This window comes from Rattus rattus, chromosome 5 (genome assembly GCF_011064425.1).
Source record: "Rattus rattus isolate New Zealand chromosome 5, Rrattus_CSIRO_v1, whole genome shotgun sequence".
NCBI classification, from domain to species: domain Eukaryota; kingdom Metazoa; phylum Chordata; class Mammalia; order Rodentia; family Muridae; genus Rattus; species Rattus rattus.
Window position 1 is genome coordinate 138,479,763 of NC_046158.1, and position 11,301 is coordinate 138,491,063.

The following is an 11,301-nucleotide window of genomic DNA, read 5'->3' on the forward strand; positions in this document are numbered from 1 at the left end:
CACACAGAACCTTCTGTCACGTGCATGAACCTGAAGAAAGACGTCAGATACAGGGTCATAGGGCAAGATGGGTTGTGAAAGGCATCAGAATGCAACAGTAAACATCTCTGGTGAGATCCAGAGACGCTGAGCTTCAGATTGATAAAAGGAACAGGACACCCTGACTCAGGGTGCTAGGCCAAATTCTAGGAAGGGGTCTCCAGTGGGGTTTTAAGCAAAAGCAGAAGCAAAAGCAAACCCTTATGAGCATCATGGGAGCGATTTGGCTTTCTGCAAAAGCATAGCTTAAGACAGGACCTTAGTGACTTACATACGAAACAATATTGGAGGAGTCCCCCACACCCCTACCCCCATCCTAGCCACTTGTAGGGAAGTAGAAGTTTCTGCATTTTAATGTCTCCATGCCCAAAAGTCCTCCCCATTTTCATATGGAAAATCATTTGTGCCTCAGTCACTGGCTGTGACTTGGGTGCAGACTTTTGCATACATGAGTGCTGACCACACCACAGTGGAACCCAATTGCAATTTCCTTGAGGTAGAGGAAAGAGACCAGCCATGGGTGAGTGCAAGGCAGAGCCGGTGGGGAGTATAAACTGCCCTGAGATCTGCATGGCTGGGACTCACAGGATCAATCACCACCCCTGCCTCATCCTGGAAGAGCAGACTGTGCCCGACCAGATTATGTTCTACACTCTCAGAGCCCTAGAGACACTTAGTGCAGACAGCCACCTTGTGTAGCTCTCATCTGGTCCCTGTGACCAGGCATCTGTACAGGAAATTCTTCCAAGTAGGAGCAGTTAAAGAGCAGCCCCTCAGGAAGGGGAGGGTTACTACAGCAACAAAACAGTCTCCTGGATACAGCATGCCATTGCAATCATGCACAGACTTGCACATGCACAAAGATTTGCTGAGAAGAAGGAGGTCAGAAGAAGTGGGGGGAGAAATAAAGGGAATCGGGGGTGATCACAATATATGCATACATGGGGGAAACTGACAAAGGTAATAGAGGATCCCAATAAAAAAATTCTAAAAACAAAAACAAAACCCAAAGCATCTTGAACCCTCTTAGGAAGAAACAGCGAGTGTTCCTTTCTTTTCTCTTATTGTTTCGTTCTGTTCTGAGCTTGTTTTATTGTTTTTCCTCAGTTATTCTTTACATCCTCATCTAATGTACATTTCTTCTCTTTTCCTCATTCCCATACCTTTCTTTTATTACCTAATTAATAAGACCTTTACCTTTAATAATTTAAAATTCATCCCAGAACCATCCTACTTACTTTTTATTTCTCTCTACATTGGGGATGTTTCTTTTTTAGAAAAAATTTATTAGTTCTTGTATGATTTTGTACAATGTGTGATTTTTTTTATTATGCTTGCTTCCTCCTCCCACTTCCCCCAGATCCACACACCCTCAGATTCACACAATTTTATGCCCATTTTCTTTTAAATAACTATCAAGTCAATTTGTGTTGTCCATGCATTCAAATCCCCTAAGATGAGAAAAGAACCAGGGATAGCCCGTTACAGGAAGTCAAATCAACCAGGGATAGCCCGTTACAGGAAGTCAAATCAACCAGGGATAGCCCGTTACAGGAATAGTTAAATACCTATCCCTGATAACCCCACATATAAATGATTTTAATGGTCTCATCAGAAGGTGACGTGTGGTCAGATCAAAGACACTACCTAGCTGTTCGTTGTCTTTAGGGAACACATCTTCCTGGCAAAGACATACCCACACTGAAAGCGAAAGGATGGAAAATGTACTGATGGAATCTGAGGCAGGGTGGAGCAGCTGTACTCAGAGATGACCAATAGGGGTCAAGCCAAAGTTATCAAGAGAGATGATAAAGAAGACAAGAAGGATGAGAGCTTCCATCATGATAACATTATGGATACATATGCACTTATGGTGCACTCAACCTCCTAAAACAAACTCTACTGACAAAAACGAGATAAAAAGGTCCATGTGGAATAACACTGGGGGAGTTTAATGTCTCACCTCCATCGACAGATTAAGATAAAGACAAAACATTAACAAAGGACCCTCAGAGTGAAACTGAAGCACAAACTAAATTGTCTTAACAGATCTCAGAATGCGCCACCCAATAGCTAGGTAATATCCACAGTTTTCAGCTTCCCATGATGGCCTTTCTCTAACATAGCTCCCATTATACCTCAGAAAGCAAACCTTAAGAAACACAAAAAGCTAGCCAGAAGCTGGAAAGAATCAAGATGCCCTTCAACAGAGGAATGGATACAGAAAATGTGGTACATCTACACAATGGAATATTACTCAGCTATCAAAAACAACGACTTTATATTTCATAGGCAAATGGATGGAACTGGAAAATATCATCCTGAGTGAGGTAACCCAATCACAGAAAAACACACATGGTATGCACTCATTGATAAGTGGCTATTAGCCCAAATGCTTGAATTACCCTAGATGCATAGAACACATGAAACTCAAGACGGATGACCAAAATGTGAATGCTTCACTCCTTCTTTAAAAGGGAGAACAAGAATACCCTGGGCAGGGAATAGAGAGGCAAAGATTAAAACAGAGGCAGAAGGAACACCATTCAGAGCCTGCCCCACATGTGGCCCATACATATACAGCGACCCAATTAGACAAGATGGATGAAGCAAAGAAGTGCAGGCCAACAGGAGCCAGATGTAGATCTCTTCTGAGAGACACAGCCAGAATACAGCAAATACAGAGGCGAATGCCAGCAGCAAACCACTGAACTGAGAACGGGACCCCCGTTGAAGGAATCAGAGAAAGGACTGGAAGAGCTTGAAGGGGCTCAAGACCCCATATGAACAACAATGCCAACCAACCAGAGCTTCCAGGGACTAAGCCACTACCCAAAGACTATACATGGACTGACCCTGGACTTTAACCTCATAGGTAGCAATGAATAGCCTAGTAAGAGCACCAGTGGAAGGGGAAGCCCTTGGTCCTGCTAAGAATGAACCCCGAGTGAACATGATTGTTGGGGGGAAAGCGGTAATGGGGGGAGGATGGGGAAGGGGAACACCCATAATGAAGGGGAGGGGGAGGGGCTAGGGGGATGTTGGCCCGGAAACCGGGAAAGGGAATAACATTCGAAATGTTAATAAATACTCAAGTTAATAAAGAAAAAACGGAAAAAAAGAAACACAAAAAGCTAATTTCTTGTTTTTTTAAAGATCATAATGGGGAAAATGACAAATCAATAGCAAGAGAAACTAGAGAAGACATACCTGTTGAGGTCCAGGAATCACTACACAGATCATAGGAACCCTGATCTTCGTTAAGCAAGAATAGTTTATTGAATGCACACCCCAAGACTCATTGATCAGAACCACACACACACACAAAAAAAAAAAGATGCAGGAGCCTAAATTGTGGTACCAGTCTGTTCTCAGGGCAGGCCTTTTATAGGAAGAATCAAGTTCAGAAGTTCAGAAGGGAAGGGCGGAGGTTGTACTACAGTTTAGCTAACTAGACAAAGTATTATCAGCTATCCTTTAAGCTAATTGGTCCTGAGTGTAGTGAGAGGGGGGTGCGGGTGGGTGGTGAACAGAAGAGCTTCAGAGCATCGAGGTAACACAGTGTATGTAACATAACCAGAGAGTAATGACCTCTTAGGAGAGATTTTCAGTGTCAGCTAAGACAATTACTTCTGGGAAGTGGAGTCTGAGAACCTGAACTTAATTTCACCTTATGAGCGAAAGAAGACCGAGCACAAAATGGCCACAGTTATGTTAAAAGGAGCAGGACTCAACAATAAAACTCCCGGAGATTGGATAATATGCTTTTGAATGGTTACTAAGTCATTGAAGAAATCTAACGGGAAACTGAAACAGTTCTAAAAGCGAAGTCCACAGTGATGAATCATAACCCGACTTACCTGAGTCACAATGGTTAACATCAAGAAAACTACAAACAGCAAATATCTGCCCAGATGCGGAAGGAAAAGTAGCTCTCCTTGCTGGTGGGAATGGAGATTAGCAAACCACTGTGGGAATCAGTTTGCACACTTCTCAAAGAATTAAAATGATCACAATCACATGATTCAGACCCACCTCTCCTGCTCCTTTACACAGAGAACCTAAGTCACTTTATAACCCAGACACCTATACACTTGTGTGTGCTGCTATACCGTGCACCATATCCAAGTTATACAACCAGCCTAGGTACTTGATGGATGAGGAATAAAGAAAAAAGACTATATAGAATAGACACACAATGGGGTTTTATCCAGCCGTAAAGAACGAAATTTTTTTTTGCAGGAAAATGGATGGAACTAGAGAACATTTATGTCTACAATATGTAGAAAGCACTTCTATAAATCAATAAAATCATAGGTAGCTCAATAGAAAATGGACATAAAATTTGAACAGGTTCTTCACAGAGCATATTCAAACAATCAACAAAAATGAAAAAATATGATTAATGTTATTATTCATGGATAAGATGCAAATTGGAATCACCATCCCATGTAGCAAGTGTTGGTAAGGATGAGGTATTTGCTATACGCATTCATAGTACGGAGTGAAAGGTAGCCCAGGACTCCCCCGGACGAGGATTTATAACAGTAAATCTAACAGATGCCAAAATCCACAAAAACAGTTGTCCATGGTCACAGAGGACTTGAGAAAAAGTGCTAAGTTTATCAGAGTTACTGACTGATCAGGCTAGTAATTATTTGGGTCTATGTAAATTTATTGTACAGTATATACACATTTTCCATGTCCATTAGTGCCTATTAAATGTTTATCTAAAAATAAAACCAGCAACCACCAAGCTAAGGACTTACACAGTTATGGGAAAGCAAGTAATTACCTTCACTTCACAAAGCTCAGGTCTTTGCCTGATGTGTGTAAACCAGAGAACTGTCACCAGTGTATCTGAACGGTGGCAATTGTATCCCCAGACTTGTTAAGCTGTCTTTTCCATTGCAGCAAAGGCCATATGATTCATGTATAATACTTGCAATGTACTTGGGAGCTATGACATGTCCTGACCGCTCGATTCTCCTGCAATGGAAGCAGTGTTTGAGAGCGTGAGAGGGATGGAGATGTGGGCAGCCGGGAGAGGGGGCTCTTGCCACTTTAGAGACTATCGTTTCTTTAGCATTGCCAGGCCTAGAGTGGTCCCTTACATTTTTTGTTTCTGCAGGTTCCTAGGTCCTCCTGGCGCTAGAATGCTTTGAGATCTGCGGACTCTAAACTCCTGTCCCGAGTGCTTTGCTGGAGCAGCAACAGGTGTGCTGGTGGTAGAAACTGGGCCGTAGGTCTGAGACATTTAGCCACAACACCCAAATTTCATGACTCGAGGCACACACGCTTTGCAAACAGACATCTTCTATGGTTTAGTTTTTCAATACAGGCCATCCATGAAGAAGACCTAGTCTATGCCTTTGGTGACAGCTATGTTCAGCGATCTGATTTCCATTCCTGTTTTAAAATTGTGACTCTACTTGACATGAGCATGAGTGTCAGAGGTAGAGGAAGTGGCGGGTGGACAGGGAACAACGAGGCAGAATCCAGCTGTCTGCTCTCATCATCGGCCTCACACGCAGCCTGTGTCTGCAGAAGACTAGCTCGGTCTGTCACATTTTCCATCCCCAAAACGCTCTTGCTCCGCACATGTATTTCAAAGGCTTAGTTGTTTTCTGAGCACTCCCCCCAACCACAGGACAGCTCATCTTGCAAGCTGGTGAGCCTTCTATTCCGAAGGCCCTGGGATTTTCCAAGAGTTGATGTCACATCTTTAGAAGTTCTCCTCTCTCACCCGAGATTAGTTCATCTTGGGTTCAAATTACCTAAAGATTGGGCATGGAGGCTTCATCCACTTGGCTTAGATGCTAGCACTGTCATTGTCATTCTAATCTCTCCAGGTCCGCTTTCCTTTAGCAATATTATTGTCAAGCAAATATTTGTCTTACCAGGCACTTCCGAGTCAACAAGATGGTGTCCTTTCTCATAGCCTGTGCTCTATCTGTCCTTAGCAGTTAGCATAATCCGTCTTGGAGGTTGGCAGCAGTTATGGTTATCGCCCTGCCTTCCCCTTGACCTTTGGATGGTTCCTGACATCCATGTGCCAGTGTCTGCATCTCTGTCCCTAAAGCTTTCCCACCTCCACTGAAGAAGCCCTAGACAGCAGATCAGTTTGCACAACAGACCCGGGGTCAGCGACTGTGAGGTATGAGTACATCCATACATAACCCGAAGTAGTGGTTTCGAAGGAGAATAACGCTGCTGTGATTTTGTACCATTTCTCAGCTGTTCATGGTGGCCATCTGTGCATGCAACAGATAGTTACTGAGTATCATTGTTTGATAGACACTGTTAGACTCAGGACAGAAAACAGTGATGCAGATATGGGAGGAAGAAGAGACAACAAGCTATAGTACATGTCAGTGTATTTTCCCACAGTGAGGGTAAGGCTATTACAACAACCCAAGGTATATGAAGGGGATGGTAAGTGACCGGCTTATATGACTCACAGTTGAAATGGCAGCGCTGAGGAGGAGATTTTCAACCTTAGTCCCTGGAGGCTTTGAGAGAGCCCACCGTGGGAAGAATATGGTGAATAGAAATTCAAGGGTGGAGGCCAGAGAGAATTAAGGATTTCCTGGACAGTGAGGAGAGTTGACAGGAAAGGGGGCAGTGAGAGGGGTAGATGTGAGTTAGTTGAAGAGGCAGCTGCCCAGCAGATCATCTACAGCTATGTAGAGTGCCTATGTGAATGGACATGTGTGCATGCTTGTATATATGCAAGTGCTGTAACATATATGCTCTGTCTCTTTGTGGTTGTGTTTATCTGATCACACATTAGTAAATGACATGTGTTCTCATTTTGGCTATGTGCATATTCATGTGACTCTGTGTGTGTGTGTGTGTGTGTGTGTGTGTGTGTGTTCCAATTTCTGTGTATAAAAGCTTACATTAATGTTTTCAGTTCTGCTTTGTTGCATATATCTGTAAATATGCATCCATTGATATCACCACGATAACATCTAGATTGGGCTAGAGATCGAAGCTCAGTCCTAGAGTGTTCACCTAGCAGGCATTGGGTCCTAGGATCAGTTCCAAGATCCATAAGAAGCAAGTAAGCAAAAGACACCAATTGGATCTACAGCTTTGAATTATGAGTATGTTTGTATAAACACACAAATAAACATACAAATGGCTGTGCTATTGCATGTGTATGGACCAGTGCTCGTGTGTTTCTGTGTGTGTGTGTGTGTGTGTGTGTGTGTGTGTGTTGCATTTTATGAGTGAATTTGAAGGTGTATGTTTATTTGGGTTTCATGCATATGCAAATTGTGTGGATGTCCATATTTCTGTGTGCAGCTCTGGAACTCTGTCGTGTCCCTCACCAGACCGCAAAAACATGGAATTTTTATAGCTCACATTTGCTAGCAAGATGCAAACTTTATTCGCAGTTACAATTGTAGCTGGTTTTATACTTTCAATATTTCTGCTATTTTACAATCTGGATTCTAAATACTTTATGTGAATGCGTGAATATGTGCGCATGTGTTTAATTCTCTGCGTTTCCATAAGTCAGCTCTTGTTAGGCCCAAATCCTCACCCTTGTCTTTATGAGTTAATATCTTTATTTAGAAATGAGCTTCAGTCTGGAACAGAGTGGTTTTCCTATGCAGCCTTTCCCCTTCTGTTAATATCTTTGCTGTAAGATGATCCCTTGGCTTGAGTAGGGGGGCGGGGTTGGAACCAAACACAAGGAAGCCATCCCCGAGCCCTGTGATGTGCCCTCAGACTGAAGCTGCCAGGGAAATGGAGAGAGTAACTCCTAGGGAAAGATGAACAGACTCTGGCTTGTTGTTCCCTCCAGGAAGCAAGTGGGCCCTATCCTGGAGATTGACTTTTCTTCAATTCCCTGGAAAGAAACATGCATGCCTTGGAAAAGCAAAAGTCTGCAGTGATGGGCACAGGCTCTCTGTGCCCTCTTTTTCTCCAGTCAGAATCTCATGCTTAGTTCCCTACATGGTCTCATTATTCAAACTGTAGCTTGTGACACACTCTATAAAACCATTTAGTCTAATATATTCTACATGCTCATTTTTGATATTTGTCTTGCTGCTGTAGCAAAGCCCCCGACAAAAGCAGACGCAAGGAAGGAAGAGTTGATTTTGCCTCATAGTCTGTTGGGAACCATCCATCATAGCCTGGACGTCATGGCAGTGGTAGCTCCAGCTTCTATTGGTAGGAGCGTGGGGCAGCTGGCCCTGTTGTGGCTCTAATGACGAAGTAGAACAGTGAGTGTTTTCTCCTTTAATTCAGTCTGGAACTCAGTCCACCGAATGGTGCCCCCACGTTCAGAGTGGGTCTTCTAACCTCTGTTAAACCTGTTAGGAATATGCCAGAGGTTTGTCTCCTAGGTGATTCTAAATCCCATTACGTTGACAATCAAAATTAATCATCATGACACACCTCTCTCACAAGTGAATATTCTACTTCTCTAATGTACATGTGGTAAGTTGAGTGTATTGATGGCCCCAGTTAATGGTTTCTCTGGATCTGTGCCCTTCACACACTATAGCCCCCTGTCCACTGTCCCTAGATTTGGCCATGTGACTTTCTTTGGCCAATAAAGGTATTAATAGACTTCAGGAAAGTGTGGGAAAGATTTGTGAATTTTTACTTTCCCCCTTGCTGTTCTATAACATCAACAAAAAGCCCACGATAAGCTACTGAAGGATATATGACCACACGGAAAATAGCTGGATTGCTGTAGCCAAGGGCATTCCATTGAAGCTGGAATGTAAATGCTTCATGGGCCCGTGTGTTAAATGCCTGGTCTCCACTTGGCTGAACTATGTGGGGAGATACATGCTTAACTGTAGAATAGGTCAATGCGGGCTTTTGAAGGTTAGACCTTTTCATCATCATCTCTTCCTCTTCCTTCTCCTCTTCCTCCTCCTCCTTCTCCTCTTCCTTCTCCTCTTCCTCTTCCTCCTTCTCTTCCTTCTTCTCCTCCTCCTTCTTCTCCTCCTCCTCCTTCTCCTCCTCCTCCTTCTCCTCCTCCTTCTCCTCCTCCTTCTCCTTCTTCTCTTCCTCCTTCTCCTTCTCCTCCTCTTCTCCTTCTCCTCCTCCTTCTCCTTTTCCTCATCCTTCTCCTTCTTCTCCTCTTCCTCCTCCTCCTACTCCTTCTTCTCTTTCTCCTTCTCTTCCTCCTCCTTTTTCTTCTTCTTCTTTCTCCTCCTCCTCTTCTTCTATTATCTGACCCCCCCCATGTGTTTCCTGCCTACCATGAGGTAAACAACCTTCTCACCTCTCTCTTCTGCCACGATGAAGTACTTATGGCAATTCCAGACTTACGGAGCCAGTCTACTGTAGATAGGCACATCAAGCTCATGGCATAAACAGAATGATTCCTTTATTTCAGTTGCTGGATGGTCACAGCAACATTAAAAATGATTTTTCAGCAAGTCTCTAGTCTGGAGTTAGATACATGGTGTGTATCCAGTCAGTAGCAATCCAACTAAGCCCAGCTGAATGGAATCATTGAGATAATCCATTGACTCAAAAGAAATGATAACTGACTGTAACGTTAAGATGCTTCGTCTAGAGAGAGCTTGCTAGACAGCTGTGGCTAGCAGATGCACACACTTCTAGTGGAAACACAATCATTTGAATCAGAGGCAGTTCATTTCATTATAAGCCAATTCTGATCACGACAAGGTAAACCTGGAATCTGCCCTGCTATCACGGTAGACCCAGTGGGTGTTGTTGAATACACTCATCCTCTCTTCCATGCAGACTTTCAAGGATTTGATGGTAATTATTACAGTATAATCTCCTCTGCAAGACATTCCTGAATTCTTCAATCAAATTGTACTGTTAGTTTACAAAAAGTCTTTCCATAGTTTCTTGTTACACTTGATTAAAAGTCAGAATTCTGGAGCAGAGACTGAGGGAATAGCCAAGCAACAGCATGTCCAACTAGAGAACCATCCCACGGGCAAGCACCAATTCATGACACTGTTAATGATACTTTGTTATGCTTGCAGATAGAAGTCTAGCATTGCTGTCCTCTGAGAGGCTTCACCCAGCAGCTGACTCAGACAGATGCAGACGCACATAGCCAAACGGTGGATAGAGCTTGCAGATTCTTATGGAAGAGTTGGCCAAAGGATTGAAAACTCCAGAGGGGATATGAATGCTACAAGAAGACCAACAGAGTCAACTAACCTGGACCCAAGCATACATAGGCTTGACTTAGGCCTCTCTGTACTTATGTAGCAAATGTGCAGCTAAATCTTCATGTGGGTCTCAAACTACTGGGATGAGGGACTATTCCAAAAGCTGTTGTGTATATGTGGGATCTGTTCTAGCTGAGCTGCCTTGTCTAGCCTCAATGGGAGAGGATGCACCTAGTCCCACAGAGATTTGATGTACCAGGATGGAGGTATACCCGGGGGACCTCTACCCTCTGAGAGGAGAAGGGGAGAGGGTGGGGAGAATTGTAGGAGAGGATGACTGGAAGGGCAGCATTGATTGGGATGTAAAGTGAATAAACAAATAAAAGTCATCATTTCTTCTGTACTTTACAGTATTCAATACTTCCATGCCTCAATTTTGTCCTGACTCTTATCTTTGCTCCACCCATCACCACTTTCCTTATGTGTCTTGACAGTGCTAAGCTTTTTCTCTCCTGACCGCCTTTTCTTGTTTCAGTCTCCAGTCTATGAATAAAAACATGCCGACAGTCCTCAGTGTTCTCTTCACTGAGCCAAGCGCCATCGGAACTTGTCCGTATTCTACTGATGAGTTGAACGTGTCTCCCTATTCTAATTGTCTGTCCTAGTGTCTTGTTTTCACACATTGAACATGATGTTTAGATCTGATTTTCTTCTTGGACAGGACTATGTCAGAGAGGTTATCTTATTCTCTTTAAGAAAGTTGCATACCTTGCCCATAGATGCATTGCAGGTGAGGCTGCTGTGTCACATGTAAATCAGTAGATGGCAGAGAGGAGAGAGGCTATGTCTATACTCAGTATTCTGACTTATGAACATCTGAACGATTAATAGCCTAACATTCCCTGAAAAAAATGCACCTGAGATGACCACCAGTCCAGTGCCAGGGTGTCTGGATTTGGAGCTAGCCTGATACAAATACCAGTTAGGCAACACACAGGCCTGAGGAGGGGCAGACCATGCCTGAGATGGCCCCTGCCCAGTGCCATAATGTACTCCTGAGATATGGAGACAACCCCAGACACCCAGAGACTCCAGGCACCATTAAGAGGAGCAAGTAAGAGAAACAGAAGAGTGA

General features: G+C 43.5%; 1 non-coding gene across 1 annotated transcript; it reads left to right on the plus strand.

Moving 5' to 3' along the window:
• Positions 1-10,934: 10,934 nt before the first annotated feature.
• On the plus strand, positions 10,935-11,066 carry LOC116902578. Its single transcript, XR_004388171.1, has one exon. It is a non-coding gene; the product is annotated as a small nucleolar RNA SNORA17 (small nucleolar RNA).
• The last annotated feature ends 235 nt before the right edge of the window (positions 11,067-11,301 follow it).